The sequence below is a fragment of the Pinus tabuliformis genome, chromosome 5_2, assembly GCF_031772625.1.
Source record: "Pinus tabuliformis cultivar Carrire ecotype Pingquan chromosome 5_2, CPIR1, whole genome shotgun sequence".
NCBI classification, from domain to species: Eukaryota; Viridiplantae; Streptophyta; class Pinopsida; order Pinales; family Pinaceae; genus Pinus; species Pinus tabuliformis.
The window spans coordinates 126113794-126136488 of NC_142306.1; positions in this window are offsets into that span (position 1 = coordinate 126113794).

Consider the following 22695-nt stretch of genomic DNA (forward strand, 5'->3'; position numbering starts at 1 on the left):
GTCTATATAGACTATGATGCTTTCAGTTTTGATTTGTTAATATATTTGTTTTAAAAGAAAAAAAATAAAAATAAATTTAGTACCAAAGATAACATTTTTAATATAATTAAACTCAATTTTTAATTTTTATTCAAAAATATCTTATTTAATTTTAATTCAAATCTTAATTTTTATTTAAAAATCTCATCTAATTTAATCTTGTTTTTCATTTTTTTTTAAATTAACTAAATATTTCATTATCACAATCTTTTATATATATATATATTAGAAAGGAAAATTGTTATTTATTAATTAACTCTATTTCCTTTTGATGTCAGAATAATAATACACTATACCTGGAAAGGGTAATTTCTAGCATTAATTTTCTACTTCAAAATATCGTAATTTTTCTAACTCAATCCCAATTCCCTCGAAATAAAATAATACACTATCACACGTGGAGAGCATTTTATGGTATTATTTCTTTGCAGGTCTCGGGTGGAAAAGGCACACCTCCTTGTCCCGTGATTACCTGGATTGGAGAGCTCACCCCGCTCCTATAATGTACGCGAACCCTCATGCCTTATTTTCAGACCACGCCTCTACGCAGCGAGGGGGAAGGGAAGACAAGTATCTGTATTGACGTTTGTGTGCCTTGTTTTCAGACCACGACTCTACGCAGCAAGGGAAAGAAAAATATATGAGTAGAAGCGTGGAGCCTTTATATATATTTTTAAACTTCTGAAACTAAAATAATTTAAATACTAATCATCAAATATTCTTCGCAATATTTTATTTCCTATTTTAATAAAAATAATAGATATAATTTGGAATTCCTAACCTCTTTAAATTAATAAAATAAAGATACTTATACTCTTTCATTTCTGGAATAAATAAAGAACCAAATTTTATTTACCAACTCAAGTAACAGTGATAAATCCACCTTCCAAAGACTAGCAAGTTGGAAGCACAACAGTGGATCACATGTCAAGTTGACTTTGACCAATGGGCGTCGACAGGATCACCTTTAGTATCACCCTACTCGGCTTAACAGTCAGGGTGCCTTCATTGACTAATATTTTGTTAGCTCTGAGAGACAGAGCATGGAGACTCTGCTATGTTTGATCACTGTTTTCTTGGTACTGTTAACTATGGCTGTAATGGAAGGTGCGGCGTCTTAGACATGCAGATCCTGTCTGGCGCCCCAGCCCCGAGCTACAGTTGTGAAAGAAAATATTTGTATACCTACGAGTCTTTCATCGAGTGATTCTGAGAATCGCCTGGTGGTAGGGTGATTCACCCCGCCACCTGGCGCCTAGTGGCGGGGCCGGCGATTCTCATAATCTCCCCATCTGCTACGAATCGCCCCAAACAATGCTTACTGGGCATCCAATACGATATTATGCAGGGCTTGAATGTGAAATTCTGTTAAATTAGTTTTCCATACTGCTATTTAAATTGATAAGGGGTTTCATAAAATAGAAATCTAAATATCACCCTTGTTCTTCATTTCTGCAGACATCGACCGTGCTTCCAGTTTGAATATTAGGATGCAATTATCTACAAACTGGTCATACAATTGTAGTCAGTGATTCCTTATGACGCTGGTTATGGTGGTTTGAAACTTTGAAATAAGCATATTTGTTTTGAGGGCTTCATTGCCTTCCGTCCCTGGCAGGCATCTTATTACATCTACTATTAATGTTTAATGCAGGTCTGATGTCCATTTTAACGATGTTTTGAAAATGATGAGATGTGATTTTTCAAAAGAGTAGCTAAAGTCCACTCGCCTTCGATCGCATCTTCAATTACTCAATGCAACAGGTGACCTATTCGACAGACCATTGCGGCGACACAATGCTCAACAATTACATGAAGAGGTGAGCCACAATTTTGACGCCGCTGGAGTTGGACGGAAACTTGCCATCACAGTGAGCAGCTGGTTGTCGTATTTTCAATTTTGGAGTAGTCTGTTTTATGCAGGTGATGCTGCATTTGTCGGTAGACATGTGGAAAAAACTTCTCGAGGAAATCGTCCATGGATGTTACATTTCCTGTTACTATTAGGATATTACGACACATAGGAAATAGTTAAGTACAACTTGGTCTAGTATAGAGTTAGGTATAGAATTAGGTAAAGTGTGTTTCTTTACCGTTGTACATTTTGTAACTTACAATCCGACGGTCATGATATGTAGTGATCCGACGGTTCATTCTTTCCTCGGTATTACCGACACTTGATCTGTGGCTTGACACCCGATTGGTCCATGATTTCTATTTAAAGCGCATGGAGGGTCATTTGTAGGGTAATCCGCGCATGAGAGAAACATATGTAAATTTTCATTCTTTTATTAATAAATTGCCTGAAGTGGCTGCGTTGGCTCAGGCCATGGACTGTTTCCCTCTTTGAGGGTTTTAACATTGTCAAAAATATTGGTGTATTGATCTGTGATCTGGTTGTGAGCGGTGTCCTTTGGTGTTCTGTCTGAGGAACTTACCCTGTAAATTCCTACATAGTATCAGAGCTATTTGAGGGCCGCGTCTGTTGGTGATCCAAATCTAAAGGTGGTAGAACTGCATCCGACTACCGTTTCCTAGATCTGCTATTTCTAACTGCTTTCGAGTTGAGAGGAATGCTCTGTTGTGTTGGGAGCATCTGTTCCAGTGAGGAACCCCTTTCGTTTCACGCGAAAAGGTTTCCGGTAGCCCTAGTTGCGTCATTTTTAAGATTTGGAGGTATACAGTGTTTATTTCCAATTTACAATTATTTTCTCTCTGTTTATTTCGGTTTCGGTTTATTTAGCCTTTTTTATTACCGGATCTATACCTTTCATTTCTGCGTATGCTCTTTGCCTTGCGACTCTGTGCGATCTGGGCAAATCAGAAACAGAAAGGAAGGATTTTTCTCATGCGTATGCTCTTTTCCCTGCGCCTTAGGGTGATCTCGGAAAATCAGAAACATTGAGGAAAATATTTAGTTTCCAGCTAAAGCTAACTTTGAGCCGCAAGGTTCATTTTTGATAATATTTAGTTTTTCGGCTAAAGCTAACTTCGAGCCATAAGGTTCATTTTCTTTGCATGTCCGTGTTGGGTTTTGTGTTTTTTGTTTTGTAGGAAAAAAGAGCTTTCTCAAAGCAAGCACGCAACCCAAAGCCCCCCCCCCCCTCTATCTCTCTCTCTCTCTCTCTCTCTCAAATTTTTTGTATAGCTCAATTGGTTCAAAGCTATTTTAAGAGAGTAGAGGTGTTGGGTTCAAGTCTCCATTTTGTGGGGGCGGACTTTTTCATTTCCGCACATTCCCGCACTTCGTCAGCAACTTCATCAACTTTTTTTTTTCAAAAAGCCATAACTTCTTCATCCGGAAGCCGTTTTCAGAGCCGTTTTTTTTAAACCAACCTAATTTTTCGAGATCTATCCATTGGAACACTTATTTTCAGCATCTTTAGCTTTAGTTTCCGTTGAAATGGAAAGTCAATACCATGTTACCCTTGACAGCACCAACTACTTCCAATGGTTGGCCTACATTGAGGATTTACTTAGAAGTAAAGGTCTCTACAGAATAGCCTCAGGCCAAGAAAAGAAACCGAAGGATGAAGATAAGGCTACTAAATGGGAAAATAGGCAAGATCAAGCACATGGATTGATAGGGATGTCTATTTCTCCAGATCTTAGATTCCATATTACAGAACTTGATACTCCTGATGAAGCAATGAAACAAATCAATAAAGTTTTTGGGATTAAAAATGAACTTAGAGCCCATCAACTTGAAAATGAGTTGCTTACATTGGACCCTAATAATTTTTCTTGCATTGAAGATTTCTTGTCCAAGTTCAAGACCCTTAGATATCTCTTGGAAGGTGTTAAAGTTAAGAAAGAAGATAATAACCTTATCTATTCAATTCTTACTAAGTTGGGACGAGCCTACTCTGTGTTTGTTTCCACCTTCCATTCTACAAGAGAAGCCTTCATTTCTCAAGGAATAGACTACAAGTCCCCTTCCTTTGACTCTTTTTGTGATTCTTTAATAAGAGAACAAGAAAAACTCTTACACCTTGGTCTTCTTAATCTTGGAAACTCTTCCAAGAAAGCGTTAGCCGCCCAACAGCAACCAAATTCAAAGAATCCTAAGAAGTTATATCCTAAAATGAATGGTCCTAAACCAAACAAGGGTCCTAAGCAATCTCAGCCTCAAAATGAAAAATCATTTCAACAAAATGATAAGACAAATAAAAACAAATGGAAGAAGACTGATAGACATTGCAATTTTTATAATCGAGATGGCCACTTAGAATCCAAATGCTTTAAGAAGATGGAAACCTTGGAAGCAGCGATGAAGAAACATAACATCCATGTGGAGCATTCTTCAACTTCGACTTCATCTTCAGGAATGGCACTTTCTGCATGTGGTTGTCAATCATCTCGGTCAGGTTATGCATTAAATGTATCTTCTTCTTCTCATTCTCATGAGTGGCTCATTGATTCTGGAGCTTCTTATCACATGGCCAAAAACAAAGCCATGTTTTCTTCTTTAAATGATTGTAACACCAAAAATATATATGTTGGTGATGATAGATCTCTTAGTGTTGTAGGGACTGGAACTGTTCATCTAGACAATGGTCAGTTTAATGATGTATTATGTGTTCCAACCTTATCCTGCAACCTTCTATCTGTATATCAGATAACTCATTTAGGTGAAGGTAAAATCGTTGAATTTTCACCTCATGATGTTGTAATCAAGGACCTAAGAGATCCTAAAAAGATTTTAGCTACTGGCATTGCTGATGATTCTACAAGGTTGTATAAGTTTCACAACTTTGGGTCATCAAATCTTCTCTCAGTATTTGTTGCTCATAACGATGAAGTGAGCAAACTTTGGCATGAGCGATTTGGTCACTTAAACTATCGCTCCCTTCAGCATCTATGTAAAGAAAAATGGTGACAGGTCTTCCTATGGTATCTTGCAGAGATGGTGTTTGTTCCGGATGTGTACTCGGAAAACATCATCGGGACAGTTTTGAAAAATGTGCCTCTTGGCACGACTCAGCTCCTTTACAGCTTGTGCATAGTGATTTATGTGGTCCATTTCCTGTTATTTCATTCTCTGGCTGCAAGTATTTCTTAACTTTCATTGATGATTTCTCCAGACGCACTTGGGTATACTTCTTAAAACTCAAGAGTGAAGTATTTAACACATTTTTGGCCTTCAAGGCCTTTGTTGAAAAACAATCTGGACATCAAATTCTTAAGCTAAGATCTAATAATGGCGGAGAATATGTTAAAAACGCATTCATCAACTTTTGCACTGAGAATGGAATTCAAATGCAACATACTGTTCCATATACTCCACAACAAAATGGTGTAGCTAAAAGGAAGAATCGCACCTTAAAAGAAATGGCTAATTGTATGCTACAATCTAAAGGACTTGGTCTTAGTTTTTGGGCAGAAGCAATTAACTGTGCAAATTACATAATAAATCGCACTCCTACTAAGGCTTTAAAGAATATCACTCCAGAAGAAGCATGGAGCTCAATCAAACCATATGTAAGTCACTTTCGTGTTTTTGGAAGTGAAGCGTGGGCCCATATTCTAGATGAAAAGCATATAGCTTTAGAACCTAAGAGTGAAAAATGTACTTTTGTTGGATATTCTGAAGATGTCAAAGGCTATAGACTTATTCCATTTAAGTCCAAAAATGTTATCATTAGAAGAGATGCAAAATTTGATGAAAATATATCGGCCTGCGAGCCTAGTCCGGCGGATGTGCCACCTCTCCCTATCTCTTCTACTTTTGAAAAAATTTCTTCTTTAGATGATGATAGTGAGGATGACAGTCCTCCCCCACCTTCTCGGGATCCTCCTTCAGCTCCTCAGCTTCCAAAATGGGTCCGTGCTACTCGGGATGCAGCAGGTGATCTTGCCAGTGATCCTACAGATCAGCGACGTACACGTTCTCAGTTCGAGAGAGCCTCTTCTTTACTGGCTCAAGCTCCAGTAAATTATGATCCTGACACCTTTGCAGAAGCTTCAGGCCATCTAGATTGGGAAGCAGCTATGAATGAAGAATATCATTCATTATTGGCAAATGATACATGGGATCTTGTTCCTCTACCAAAGGGATGAAAACTTGTTAGATGCAAATGGGTTTATAGAACCAAGTATGGACCAGATGGGAAAGTTGATAAACATAAATCTCGTCTTGTTGCTAAAGGTTTTTCATAGGTTGAAGGCATTGACTACACTAAAACCTTCTCCCCTGTTGCCAAATGAACTCTATCCGCCTTGTTCTTTCCCTTGCTGCCTCATTCAAATGGGAAGTCCATCAGATGGATGTTAAATCTGCCTTCTTGCATGGGGACTTGCATGAAGAAATCTACATGGAACAACCCATTGGCTTCATAAAAACAGACTCCAGCCTTGTATGTCGACTTAAGAAATCCCTTTATGGTCTCAAGCAAGCTCCTCGAGCTTGGTATGCCAAAATGGATAGCTTTCTTTTAGAATCTGGCTTTTCTAGGTGTCATTCTGACAATACTGTCTACACCAAGCAAGTGGGAAAGTCTCTTATCATTCTTATTCTTTATGTTGATGATCTTATCCTTACTGATAGTGATCCCAACCTTATAAACTATGTGAAGTCTAGCCTTAAAAGGAAGTTCGAAATGACAGACTTAGGACACTTACATTATTTTCTCGGTCTTCAAGTCTTGCAATCCAAGGAAGGTATTTCCCTTTCTCAGTCCAAGTATGCCTGTGATATTCTACGCCACATTCACATGGAAGACTGTAAGCCAGCCCCTTCTCCCTTTCAGTCTGGAGTTAAACTTTCAGTCACTTGTACTTCTCCTGAAGTTGATGCTAACTTATACCGTCAACTTGTAGGAAAACTTTTGTATCTAACCCATACTTGTCCTGGCCTTTCCTTTGCTGTTGGCCTTGTTGCTCGGTTTATGCAAAACCCACGTGAAAGTCATTGGAAAGCAGCTAAAAGAATACTTCATTATGTTCGAGGTACAGTTCAGTTTGGGATTCATTACAGTGCCGAAGCAGCTCCTCTATTGGTTGGTTTCACTGATTCTGATTGGGCTGGTGACCCCGATGATCGGAAGCCTAATGCCGGTTATGTGTTCACTCTTGGTTCAGGACCTATTACATGGGCTTGCAAGAAACAAGTTGCCATTTCTCTTTCATCAGTAGAAGTAGAGTATCGTGGTGCCATAGAAGCTAGTAAGGAAGCCTTGTGGCTTCGTCAGATCCTGTCAGAGTTTGGCTTTCAGCAGCAGCATCCGACTACACTTTGGTGTGATAATCAAAGTGCCATTCAGCTATGCAAAGATCCAGTCCAACATCAGCGCAACAAACACATTGAACTGCACATGCACTTCATCAGAAAGCTCATTCATGACCATGTTCTTGAAGTGCAATATTGTTCAACAGATGATCAAGTTGCAGACATCTTCACAAAGGCTCTCACAGAGGCGAAGTTCACTAAACTTCGATTTATGGTTGGAGTTCAGGAAGTTGTCACTAAGGGGGGATAGGCTCTAGTGCCTCCTTCCTTCTCCTATTTTGTCATATTTTTAAATCCTTCAATCCTATCCCAAGTTGTTCTTAAGGGGGGATGTTAGGATATTCCGACACATAGGAAATAGTTAAGTACAACTTGGTCTAGTATAGAGTTAGGTATAGAGTTAGGTAAAGTGTGTTTCTTTACCGTTGTACATTTTGTAACTTACAATCCGATGGTCACGATATGTAGTGATCCGACGGTTCATTCTCTCCTCGGTATTACCGACACTTGATCCGTGGCTTGACACCCGATTGGTCCATGATTTCTATTTAAAGCGCATGGAGGGTCATTTGTAGGGTAATCCGTGCATGAGAGAAACATATGTAAATTTTCATTCTTTTATTAATAAATTGCTTGAAGTGGCCGCATTGGCTCAGGCCGTGGACTGTTTCCCTCTTTGAGGATTTTAACCACGTCAAAAATACTGGTGTAATGATCTGCGATCTGGTTGTGAACGGTGTCCTTTGGTGTTCTGTCTGAGGAACTTACCCTGTAAATTCCTACAGTTACACATTCAAAAACCCCCAATTAGTTTTCGAAAGGTCAATTTTTTTTTATATTTTTAAGCGGCACCTACAACCTAAAGCTACTTATTAGTTTTTCTCCATTTTGTTTCCATTTTATCCTCAATATCCATGATTGGATTATTACGTTTTTTATTAGAAGAATAAGTGCAAAATTTTCAGTGAGGAATCATGAGCTAGAGAAGGTTTACATTGAAGAATTTTTTTGTAGCATAAGCCATAAGCCATTTAAAACTTTAACATCCGTATAAAACATAGTTTTTCTGTAGCTGAAGAATTTATAAAAAATTAAACCATTACTATATATTTTTAGATCTGAATTTGTTTGATAGTAATTTCAAAATTTTGTAATCGTAAGTTAACGTAAGATTTCTCACTCCACTATTTTAGACCACTAATGCCATTCCATTCATGCCATTTGACTTCACTATAGGCTAAAATAAGCACATGATGCAATAGTTAGTTAATTTAATGTCATTCCACTCATGCCATTTGGCTTAATTATAGGCTAAAATAAGCACATGATGCAATACTTAGTTAACTAGTTTGTTGTACTTCATACTAAGTATAAATACTTATATGTTTTTTCACTAAAAAGTGGTTGCCTTCCTTCATACTAGGAAATAAGTTTTAATTAGTTTTTCTTACTTGGTACTAAGTATAAGCAATTAAAAATGGTCGAAAAAAACACTAGAATTTAGTAGGAAGTTATTATAATTAAGTAGTTTTTCTATAAAAATTAAGAGAATTAAGTTTAAGGGATTTTATTGTTTTGGTGTTTAATCATTTTTTCCTAAAATTCAAAAAGTAATTGCTTCCAATCTTGCTGGTTAGTGTGTGTATGCTTGTGATTACCAATTCTACTCTAGAGCAAGGGCCACTCTAAAGAAGTGGTAATGCTAATTTTAAGTTATTTTTCTGTGTAAATATATAAATATGTTTTCTTTCTATCCATATATATTTCAATGAATTCAAATTGTTATTTTCTAGCTTAGGAAATATTTAATTCTTTTATATTTGTAAATTATTTAATTTTTTTTGTAAAATAGCTATACTCTATTTTATCCACTATATTGTATTTTATATAACATATTCATACTGTATTTTATTAGATGTACCTTATTTTCTTCCCAGTGGTTATACCTTGTTTCTTTCAATAGCCCTTGCAATTATTTCATAAAAATTAGTTGTAGTAAATTTATATAGAAACATTGTAGCCCTAGTAATAGATTTATTTTCTACAAATAGTATATTTGTTGAATTGAATTTTTGCAGACATAAAAAACTAGTTTTATCATTGTAAGAATTTTTAATTGTTAAATTGATTTTAAACTATTGTACATATTAGTATTGACCGTTGACTAGTTTAATTGAGCCAATTATAGTATGTAATTACCTCTATATCACTTGTTAATAATTGGTAATTTTTAATAATTGGTAAATTCACTTAGAGACCAGTAAACATGAAATGAATAGCCAAATTGAAAGCTCATGACACAACATTGATATATAAAGTAGATTCTATATAAGAGATTGTAGGAGCTTGTCACGTGCAATAGATTTGGATTATTGATCTGACCATTAATTCAATGGATGGTGTTTGACATGAAGAGATTGAAATATGTTACTCATGAAGTAGGTGATGTAGGAATTTACAGGGTAAGTTCCTCACACAGAACACCAAAGGACACCACTCACAAATAGATCACAGATCAATACACCAGTATTTTGACGTGGTTAAAACCCTCAAAGAGGGAAACAGTCCACGGTCTGAGCCAACGCGGCCACTTCAGGCAATTTATTAATAAAAGAATGAAAATTTACATATGCTTCTCTCATAGACGGATTACCCTACAAATGACCCTCCATGCGCTTTAAATAGAAATCATGGACCAATCGGGTGTTAAGCCACGGATCAAGTGTCGGTAATACCGAGGAGAGAATGAACCATCAATCACTACATATTGTGATCGTCGGATTGTAAGTTACAAAATGTACATAGTAAAGAAACACACTTTACCTAACTCTATACCTAACTCTATACTAGACCAAGTTGTACTTAACTATTTCCTATGTGTCGGAATATCATAACATCCCCCCTTAGGAACAACTTGTGATAGGATTGAAGGATTTACAAATATGACACAATAGGAGAAGGAAGGAGGCACTAGAGCCTATCCCTCCTTAGTGACAACTTCCTTAACTCCAACCATAAATCGAAGTTTAGTGAACTTCGCCTCTGTGAGAGCCTTTGTAAAGATGTCTGCAACTTGATCATCTGTTGAACAATATTGCACTTCAAGAACATGGTCATGAATGAGCTTTTTGATGAAGTGCATGTGCAGTTCAATGTGTTTGCTGCACTGATGTTGGACTGGATCTTTGCATAGCTGAATGGCACTTTGATTATCACACCAAAGTGTAGTCGGATGCTGTTGCTGAAAGCCAAACTCTGACAGGATCTGACGAAGCCACAAGGCTTCCTTACTAGCTTCTACGGCACCACGATACTCTGCTTTTGCTAAAGAAAGAGAAATGGCACCTTGTTTCTTGCAATCCCATGTAATAGGTCCTGAACCAAGAGTGAACATATAACCTGCAGTAGACTTCCGATCATCAGGGTCACCAGCCCAATCGGAATCAGTGAAACCAACCAATAGAGGAGTTGCTTCGGCACTGTAATGAATCCCAAACTAAATTGTACCTCGAACATAACGAAGTATACTTTTAGCTGCTTTCCAATGACTTTCATGTGGGTTTTGCATAAACCGAGCAACAATGCCAACAGCAAAGGAAAGGTCATGACGAGTATGGGTTAGATACAAAAGTTTTCCTACAAGTTGACGGTATAAGGTAGCATCAACTTTAGGAGAAGTACAAGTGACTAAAAGTTTGACTCCAGACTGAAAGGGAGAAGGGGATGGCTTACAGTCTTCCATGTGAAAGTGGCGTAGAATATCACAGGCATACTTGGACTAAGAAAGGGAAATACCATCCTTGGATTGCAAGACTTGAAGACCGAGAAAATAATGTAAGTGTCCTAAGTCTGTCATTTCAAACTTCCTTTTAAGGCTAGACTTCACATGGTTTATAAGGTTGGGATCAGTACCAGTCAGGATAAGATCATCAACATAAAGAGCAAGAATGATAAGAGACTTGCCCACTTTCTTGGTGTAGACAGTATTGTCAGAATGACACCTAGAGAAGCCAGATTCTAAAAGAAAGTTATCCATTTTGGCATACCAAGCTCGAGGAGCTTGCTTGAGACCATAAAGGGATTTCTTAAGCCGACATACAAGGCTGGAGTCTGTTTGTATAAAGCCAATAGGTTGTTCCATATAGATTTCTTCATGCAAGTCCCCATGCAAGAAGGCGGATTTAACATCCATCTGATGGACTTCCCATTTGAAAGAGGTAGCAAGGGGAAGAACAAGGCGGATAGAGTTCATTTTGGCAACAGGGGAGAAGGTTTCAGTATAGTCATTGCCTTCAACTTGTGAAAAACCCTTAGCAACAAGACGAGCTTTATGTTTATCAACTTTCCCATCTGGTCCATACTTGGTTCTATAAACCCATTTGCATCTAACAAGTTTTCGTCCCTTTGGTAGAGGAACAAGATCCCATGTATCATTTGCCAATAATGAATGATATTCTTCATTCATAGCTGCTTCCCAATCTGGATGGCCTGAAGCTTCTACAAAGGTGTCAGGATCATAATTCACTGAAGCTTGAGCCAGTAAAGAAGAGGCTCTCTCGAACTGAGAACGTGTACGTCGCTGATCTATAGGATCACCAACAAGATCACCTGCTGCATCCCGAGTAGCACGGACCCATTTTGGAAGCTGAGGAGCTGAAGGAGGATCCTGAGAAGGTGGGGGAGGATTTTCATCCTCGCTTTCATCATCTGAAGAAGAAATATTTTCAAAAGTAGAAGAGATAGGGAGAGGTGGCACATCCGCCGAACCAGGCTCGCAGGCCGATATATTTTCATCAAACTTTACATCTCTTCTAATGATAACATTTTTGGACTTAAGTGGAATAAGTCTATATCCTTTGACATCTTCAGAATATCCAAAAAAAATACATTTTTCACTCTTTGGTTCTAAAGCTTTATGTTTCTCATCTGGAATATGGGCCCATGCTTCACTTCCAAAAACACGAAAGTGACTTACATCTAGTTTACTTGAGCTCCATGCTTCTTCTGGAGTGATATTCTTTAAAACCTTAGTAGGAGTGCATTTTATTATGTAATTAGCACAGTTAATTGCTTCTGCCCAATAATTAAGACTAAGTCCTTTAGATTCAAGCATACAATTAGCCATTTCCTTTAAGGTGCGATTCTTCCTTTCAGCTACACCATTTCATTGTGGAGTATATGGAACAGTATGTTGCATTTGAATTCCATTCTCAGTGCAAAAGTTGATGAATGTGTTTTTAACATATTCTCCGCCATTATCAGATCTTAGCTTAAGAATTTGATGTCTAGATTGTTTTTCAACAAAGGCCTTAAAGGCCAAGAACATGTTAAATACTTCACTCTTGAGTTTTAAGAAGTATACCCAAGTGCGTCTGGAGAAATCATCAATGGAAGTTAAGAAATACTTGTAGCCAGAGAATGAAGCAACTGGAAGTGGACCACATAAATCACTATGCATGAGCTGTAAAGGGGCTGAGGCATGCCAAGAGGCATGTTTTTCAAAACTGTCCCGATGATGTTTTCCGAGTACACATCCGGAACAAGCACCATCTCTGCAAGATACCATTAGAAGATTTGTCATGATATTTTCTTTACATAGATTCTGAAGAGAGCGATAGTTTAAGTAACCAAATCGCTCATGCCAAAGTTTGCTCACTTCATCATTATGAGCAACAAATACTGAGGGAAGATTTGATGAACCAAAGTTGTGAAACTTAACCTTGTAGAATCATCAGCAATGCCAATAGCTAAAATCTGTCTAGGATCTCTTAGGTCCTTAATTACAACATCGTGAGGTGAAAATTCAACGATTTTACCTTCACCTGAATGGGTTATCTGATATACAGATAGAAGGTTGCAGGATAAGGTTGGAACAAATAATACATCATTAAACTGACCATTGTCTAGATGAACAGTTCCAGTCCCTACAACACTAAGAGATCTATCATCACCAACATATATATTTTTGGTGTTACAATCATTTAAAGAAGAAAACATGGCTTTGTTTTTGGACATGTGATAAGAAGCTCCAGAATCAATGAGCCACTCATGAGAATGAGAAGAAGAAGATACATTTAGTGCATAGCCGTACCGAGATGCTTGACAACCACATGCAGAAAGTGCCATTCCTGAAGATGAAGTTGAAGTTGAAGATTGCTCCAAGTGGATGTTATGCTTCTTCATTACTGCTTCCAAGGCTTCCATCTTCTTAAAGCATTTGGATTCTAAGTGGCCATCTAGATTACAAAAGTTGCAATGTCTATCAGTCTTCTTCCCTTTGTTTTTATTTGTCTTATCATTTTGTTGAAATGATTTTTCATTTTGAGGCTGAAATTGCTTAGGACCCTTGTTTGGTTTAGGACCATTCTTTTTAGGATACAACTTCTTAGGATTCTTTGGATTTGGTTGCTGCTGGGCGGCTAATGCTTTCTTAGAAGAGTTTCTGAGATGAAGAAGACCAAGGTGTAAGAGTTTTTATTGTTCTTTTATTAAAGAATCACAAAAGGAATCAAAGGAAAGGGACTTGTAGGTTTGTCCTTGAGAAATGAAGGCTTCTCTTGTAGAATGGAAGGTGGAAACAAACACAGAATAGGCTGGTCCCAACTTAGTAAGAATGGAGTAGATAAGGCTACTATCTTCTTTCTTAACCTTAACACCTTCCAAGACAAGTCTAAGGGTCTTGAACTTGGACAAAAAATCTTCAATGCAAGAAAAATTATTGGGGTCCAATGTAAGCAATTCATTTTTCAAGTTGATGGGCTTTAAGTTCATTTTTAATTCCAAAGACTTTAGTAATTTGTTGCAGTGCTTCATCAAGAGTATCAATTTCTGCAATATGGAATCTAAGATATGGAGAAGTAGACATCCCTATCAACCCACGTGCTTGGTCTTGCCTATTTTCCCATTTAGCTGCCTTATCTTCATCTTTCGGTTTGGTCTCTTGGCCTGTGCCTATTCTGTAAAGACCTTTACTTCTAAGTAAATCCACAATGTAGGACCACCATTGGAAGTAGTTAGTGCTATCAAGAATGACTTGGCATGGACTTTCCATTTTTAACAGAAACTGAAGATGTAGATGCTGAAACTAAGTGTACCAATGGAAAAATCTCAAAAAATTAGGCCGTTTCAAAAAAACGGTTCTGAAAATAGCTTCTAGATGAAGAAGTTATGGATTTTTGAAAAAAAATGATGAAGTCACCGACGAAGTGCGGGAATGTGCGGAAATGAAAAAATGCGCCCCCACAAAATGGAGACTTGAACCCAAGACCTCTACTCTCATAAATTAGCTTTGCACCAAGTGAGCTATACAAAAATTTTGAGAGAGAGAGAGAGAGACAGAGAGACAGAGAGACAGAGGGGCAGGGGGGGGAGGGGGTTGATGCTTTGGGTTGCGTGCTTGCTTCGAGAAAGCTCTTTTCCCCTACAAAACGAAAAACACAAAACCCAACACGGACATACAAAAAAAACGAACCTTACGGCTCGAAGTTAGCTTTAGCCGAAAACTAAATATTTTCAAAAATGAACCTTGAGGCTCGAAATTAGCTTTAGCTAGAAACTAAATATTTTCCTCAATGTTTCTGATTTTCCGAGATCACACTAAGGCGCAGCTGAAAAGAGCATACGCATGAGAAAAATCCTTCCTTTCTGTTTCTAATTTGCCCAAATCGCACAGAGTCACAGGGCAAAGAGCATACACAGAAATGAAAGGTATAGATCCAGTAATAAAAAAAAGCTAAATAAACTGAAACTGAAATAAACAGAGAGAAAATAATTGTCAACTGCAAATAAACATTGTATACCTCCAGATCTTAAAAATGACGCAGCTAGGGCTACCCGAAACCTTTTCGCGTGAAATGAGAGGGGTTCCTCACTGTAATAGATGCTCCCAACACAACAGAGCAGTCCTTTCAGCCTGAAAGCAGTCAGAAACAGTAGATCTAGGAAACGGTAGTTGGATGCAGTTCTACCGGCTTCAAATTTGGATCACCAACGGACGCGGCCCTCAAATAGCTCTGATACCATGTAGGAATTTACAGGGTAAGTTCCTCAGATAGAACACCAAAGGACACCGCTCATAAACAGATCACAGATCAATACACCAGTATTTTGACGTGGTTAAAACCCTCAAAGAGGGAAACAGTCCACGACCTGAGCCAACGCGGCCACTTCAGGCAATTTATTAATAGAAGAATGAAAATTTATATGCTTATCTCATAGACGGATTACCCTACAAATGACCCTCCATGCGGTTTAAATAGAAATCATGGACCAATCGGGTGTTAAGCCACAGATCAAGTGTCGATAATACTGAGGAGAGAATGAACTGTCGGATCACTACATATCATGACCGTCGGATTGTAAGTTACAAAATGTACATAGTAAAGAAACACACTTTACCTAACTCTATACTAGACCAAGTTGTACTTAACTATTTCCTATGTGTCGGAATATCCTAACAGATGATGGGATTGAAACAAAAAAAAAACATAGCACTGTTGATGTTGATGTTATGGTTGAGAACATATTGAATTTATACTTAGGAAAGAAAAATAATATTCTACAAAAATCACTAATGTGTTTTTTTCCTCATAAACAACTTTGTTTGGCACATAAAAATTTGGTTTTACTAGAATTTTTTTAAAAATTTGAAAATTGACCCTAAAAAAAAAAAGTCATCATTCCAGTATCATCACTTCTTCGTTTTGAAGCTATATTTTGCACGAAAATTTTGTAGTAAATTTCATAGTCACTGCCATTTTTAAAACATGTTCAAAATTGACCCCTAAAAAATAAAATCATCGTTCCAGTATACACACTTTTTCGTTTTTAGCACTGGTTTTTATGTTTTTTCGGGGTTTTTTGGCCAGAGTTCCCGTTTTGAGTTTATAGTTCCCGTTTCAAAGTTTACATTTTTGACACCTGTGAGTACCTAAAATTAGCAATTTGGACTAGACACGGATTGAAATCTCTATAACTATAAGGAAACATTATCAAACACAACGAGTCACTCCAATCCAACTTTTTTCATTCAAACATGACAAATGTCTTTCTATAGTCGTAAAAAGTCCCTTCCATCTTTCCTAATCAAATCAAGTAATGAGTTTTAGATACTGTGATTCATAACCTACAAAACACCCATGAAATTATATAACATCTTATTTTTCCAAAATTATCCACAATGACTATATAACAAAAACTGATGAGGTTATACATGGAAGAAGCCTCATTCTTCATGAGCCCAATCAAGTTTCTTAATCTCTCATACCAACAATTATTGCGTGCCAATCTTCTTCAGTTAGTGCACCCACTGCCTTAGATTTGGCCTTAGGTTTGAGGTCAAATCATGAGATTAAGGCTAAGGCATCCATAATCATGTACATATGACATTCCATCTTTGCTAGAATGAAAAATTCCTCAAAGTTAGTAGAGTTTATTGATGACATCGGGAAAACTGACATTAAAGATGAAGTAAGACATCAAATTTTCTTGTCCAATCAAGTGTTTACAATTTTTTTTTTATAGTTATAATAAAAATACTTTATTTATTTCTATAGTTTACATTAGGTTTTTCATAATTCAAAGTTAAATTAATAGCAATCAAATTACAAATCGATTGCTAGAGTCTTTCCTAGACAAGGGCTAATAACAATAATATAATTTTAGGGTCACACCAAGGCACACCTCAATACAATTATTTGATTGCTAAAGTTTGCTAAAAGGTGAGATTTGAACATATCACCTTTTATGACGAAACTAGTATAATATTATATATATTTTTATAATGTTTTCCAAAACAAAATCATCAAATAGAAAAAAAGATAATGAAAACATTTTTTTTCCATTATTTGTAATTTTTTTAATACTCAATTCTTTTTTCTTTAAATTATATTTTAAATTTAATCTTGTTGTTGCACTAACAAATAAATAAATATAATTGATACAAAATCAATGGGAAAAAAGTTGTTATAATCCTATTATAGGGATGAATAGAGAATAGATAAACATTTATTATAAATATGGTAAACTTAGAATTGATTACAATTATATAAATATTAACTATAAATTTTATCAAAAAAATTATTGCTTATAGGTCAAATCAATATGTTCAATTGAAAGGTACTAAAGCTCAGAAGTTCCCCCCGTGTGTCCTCCCTCGACCAGAGCTCAGTGACCTCATGAACTGCATAGATATATCCTCTGGGTCTCTCTGTTGCCCAATCATCCTTACCTTTGAAAACTGTGTATATCTATTTCCTAGGGTCCCATCCTGCATCAGCCACTAACTGTCTCAACTGCGCAATCCTGTCTCTCAGTGGCCCTTGCCTAATTTTTCCTCTCAGTAAGGATTGTGCTCAGAAGTTCCTCAGCCAAGCCTGAGTTGTGCTCTACACAGTCTCAATGACCAATCTCTCTCCCTATCACCTGGAACTGCGCAATGCACAGTAACTGGGCCCTCTTTCCAGCTTGTCACCTGTCATGAGCTCAGTCCATGAATAACAATGCATCATCTTAGTATAGGGAGTTTTTGGATTGATGTCATCCTGTCATGAGTGAATTGCAGGAACAGGTACATTGTTAGATCATGGTGAGATGTTGAAGAAGGAGAAGAAGGAGGAAACATTCTTAAGTAACTCACTTATAGCGAGAGAGACAACAAAACCTATTAAGAGAAAGAAAAAGGAGCACAAGTATGCAACCCCCTCTCAATACCAAATATCATTAAAGAGCTCACGTCATCAAGCTATGTGGAGGAGAAGAGAAAGCACATCCAATAACACATGCATCACGCAGCAGCAATAACGGCTTAACATGGCCACCTCAGTAAGCCAGTCCATGTCAATAGCGTCATCTCAAGTCGTTTCCTGAGTTGTTAAAGGCCACATCACTATTATGAACCATGTATATTGTAAATGAAATGTAATATAAATTTGAAGTCCAATGGACACACATCAATATGAAGAGTCTTGTCAGTTGAAAAGTCATAGGAAGTTGAAAAGTCACGAGGGCAATAAAAGAGTCACAAGGGTCAAGCATCGCCCCTTGGTTATATATACCCCCTCATTGTATGAGCAAAGGAATTTTCACCTTGGCTCCTCCCACAAAGCATAGAGAGTTTCAGTCAGTTTTTTGAGGAGCAAGGAGTGGCTCCAATGTCCCACTGTTGGGGCTATTAATGTAAAATGTAAATGTTTTTATTTGAAATTTTACTTGATTATAGAAGGCTTTTTAGGCCAACACGTGTCCATGCATGACTAATGGATGTTTTTAAGACTATTCTTTGAGCATTTATATTTCATGTTTTTTTTCATATGCACTAAGATAGTTGAACTATTTCGGTTGTTTTAGTGCTTATCTTGTTGGGAATGTGTTGTAGGGGCTGTTATTGTTGTCTCATCCTTGTGGACTATTCCACAGGATACTTGACAAACCTTTCCTTACTTATCAGTTATAACGACCGTCACATCTGCTGCGGAATACTCCACTGGATGGTAGATTGATCTTTCCTTGTTCATTGGTTGTAATGACTATCACATCTGCTATGGACTATTTTGTAGAATGTTGGATAGGATTTTTTGGTTAATGTGTGTCTCTTCCTGGGTGGTACTATTACCTCTCACATACAGATGCACTTCTCTTCCCCCTTTTGCAGTAAGAGAGCCTAGACATAGTTGTGTTGCACACTCACTAAGAAAACTCACCTTGTTGTTTGAAGATGCCATTACATTACTCTCTCATGTTGACAGCTAGAGCTAAGGAAAACCTCTAAGTATTTGGAAACTAGGCCATTATACCAGATGGGACTCCTACACCAGACGAAGTGTGGTCTGATTAGGACTTCATATCGGGGAGGTCCCCTGAATGTTGGCGATGTTAGGGTCCTATAATTTATAGGATCTCAAGGTAATTGAGTGTTATATCTCAGGAATTCTATTTTGTAAATACTTCTCAATCTACCAATGATTTCCAAATAAAAGAAAAAACAGAATAAAAAATGAAAAGAGGGTATAAAGAAGAAAAATAAAGAGAAAAAATAAAAATATTGAAAAAGAAAGAAAGATTGGACCCCACCAAAAGAAAGAAAAACAAGAAAGAATAATATTGAAAGTGATGCAAGTCTAAATGCCACTACTTATAGATAGTTTTTGCTTCATTTATGTAAAATAAAGTTATGTGCAGCTTGTTCAAAATGCCACAATCACTAGTTTGAGTTTAATCATGATTAAACTCCTTTAAATTTATGTAAATTAGATAGAGAATAAAGCTTTATCCAATAGTTTAATTTGGGTAAATCATAAGTTAGGTAGAAAATGACATTGATGAAACTGTTTAATCGGGGTCAAAGGAGAAATAAAGGATAGGTTTGATAGTTTATCATTATGCATAAAAGAAAATAAAATGGGTTTGCTACTCTAAGTGCGCCCTGAAGATAGAAATAAAAATGTTAGTCTAGCTAAGGGTAGGTAGATTAGGTGATTGGGTAAATATTTTCCTATAGAAATTATATCCTAAGTATGAGGATATGGAAAAGGAGGCAAATGTGCATGCTATGGATAATGTATTTCAAAACGTTTCATTACATATCCCTTATCCTAAGTTTGAAAAGCTCAAAGTGCGTGTTATGGGTAAACTATTTCATACTTTTCATCACCCTTCCTTATCCTAAGTCCAAAAGGATAACATTAAAAAGTGCATAAGGACAGATATTCTTATCGCTTATGATTAAATTACAGTCACATTCAATGCCTCGAGATCCGATCCCCCACTCCATCCATGGCCCTCATTATTTTTCGCCCCCCCCCTTCGCATTTTTCCTTTACTATCGGGGGTCTGGAAGGTGGTTTCTCCCATTGGGCCCTACCCCTTACGTGGCACATTGTGGTGATTTCGCACCCCCCTCCCCTCGACTAATACCACTTACCGCCCACTGCCCCCTCCAAAAACTGCTTTTTTCCCATATCCATTTTTCTGCATCCCCACTACTCTTCTTGCATCAATCTCTGCCCACCACCTGTCATGACCGTTGGGCCAACGGAATGTGTTCCCGGCCAAATACTTGTTCTTCATTTATTTCATTTTTCCTGGGTAACCGTTCAGTAACGATCTCATGACTTTTCCAACGGAGCTTTGTGGTAGTGTTTAAAAATCCCTCTGATCCTCTCATTCTCCCCCTTTTTTAGTCCTAATTGTTTATGTTGTTCACAGCTTCTGACAGTGATTTCCATCAGAACATTCTTGCGGCCAAACTGCAACAGAAACTACCTTTCTTCCATTTTCTCCTGACAAACTGTTATCATTTATGAGCTCGGTAAGCCTCCTCTGCATATTCATACTGTCCAAAAATATTTTATAGTCATGCCTCCTAAGACTAAGGCCCAAGACAAGACCATTAATCCTTTAGTTCCTCCTTCCATAGATTTAGATCATGCACCATTAGCAGACAGGAATTACATGATAAGTGAAACTCTGTGTGATTGTGATTTTCTGGAGTTGTATTGTTGGTTAGAAGATAAGCACATAGACAAGACTCATGAGATAGGATGCTGGGAGTCAAATATCCCCCATTATATTTTTTCCTTGACATTCCAGGCCCCAAAATTTGCCAAAAGATGTCAGGCATGCTATGTCCCCGCCCAGAGACCCATTATTGCCCCTATAGCTAACATTTTTTTCACCATAACAGCCAAATCCATTCACCAAATGATGTTGGCCCCTACTATGGAAAATGTTACCCCTTTCTCCCTAGAATCCCTCACCCAGCTTTATCGAAAGCTGGGATTTTCCTCTAGAGCCGGAATTTTTGAGATTTTATTGCTAGAGAATGCCCAATTGCCTAAGAAGAATCCTCCATATCCTTATTCCATTTTCCCTGCTCGGGCCAGCACATTACTTCCATCATTTCTTACAATTTAGGCTATCATGCTGATCAGTGGGTGGATGAGCCCACCTTAGGATTCCTCTCCACATTTTCTACAGACAACAAGCCCTCTATGATTTTGAATTTCAGTCAATTCTTGGCTAGAAATATTCATGAGCAATTTATTAAATTTCCTACATAGAAGGTGTTCAATTAGACCTCTATTTTCATTTACATGTTCATCTATTATCAAGTAGAAAAGTTCAATTTTGAATTGAAGAAGTTGGATGATGTAGGGAACCAGCAACTAGTGATCTTTTGGAGCTCATTGGTCATGCAAGAACAACAAGAATTCACATACAAGAAATGCATTGAAGACTTTCTTCATCCAGCGATGAAAATTCTCTACAGTGCAATACATCCCATAATTAGTGAGGAAATCAAGAGAATTATGCATCTCTTGGACCAAGAAAATACCAGTGATTGGTATCTATATCAAAACTACATAGAGATTAGAGTCTATGGATGCGAACAAAAATAAAAATAGTCAGATTCTATGGGGCACAAAAATAACAATATGGGGAAAATAGGGGCACAACAATAACAATAAGGGATACAATGACAATAGTAATGGGGGAATCACTAGTATTATAGGGACCTAATATGCCCCTCTCCTTCAAAAAAGTGTTGTCCTCACCACTTGAGTAGTTCTGGGTGCTTCTGTATAAAATTCTCATCCTCCCATGTGGAATCTTCAACGGGTAGGTTCTTCCACTTGATGAGATACTCTGAAATTGATTAATTTCATAACTGTCGAGTTCTTGTTTCTTTGACTACTTCAGGTTCCAGTATGATTTTTCCTTCCTCATCAAGTTCTGGCAATATTGTTTGAATTGAAATCTTGTCACCTATAACCTTCTTTAAGCATGAAACATGGAAAACTGGGTGCACTCGAGAAGTTGCAGGAAGTTCCAATTTGTATTCCATAGTACCTATCTTTTGCAACACCTTGTACATACCATCATACTTTGGTGATAATTTATTATCCTTATTAGCTTGCTTGAGGGACATTTGTTTAGATGGCTATAGTCGTAGGAATACCCAATCACCTACATCAAAACTTCTTTAGCTAAGATGTTGATCTACCTGCTATTTCATTCTATTCTGTGCCAAGGTAAGGTTATCCTTTAAGAGTTGGAGAACTTGTTCTTGATGCTCGATGTGAACTTCCACTGCTTGAACCTTAGAATTTTCTCTTAAATATGATGTGATCGATGGTGGATAATATCCATAAAGTGCCATAAATGCGGTCATTTTTGTTTCGATGTGGAAGGAAGTGTTATACCACCATTCAACCAGAGGCAACCATTTGACCCATTTTGTTTTTTTATCAGATAAAATGCAACGAAGATATCCTTCCAAACATTTGTTTACTATCTTAGTTTGCCCATCAGATTGAGGATGATAAGATGGGCTATGAGCTAACTCAGTCCTGAGACAAGAAGATAATTATGTCCAAAAAATTCCAGTGAAAATGGGATCTCTGTCGCTTAAAATAATCTTTGGGTTTCCA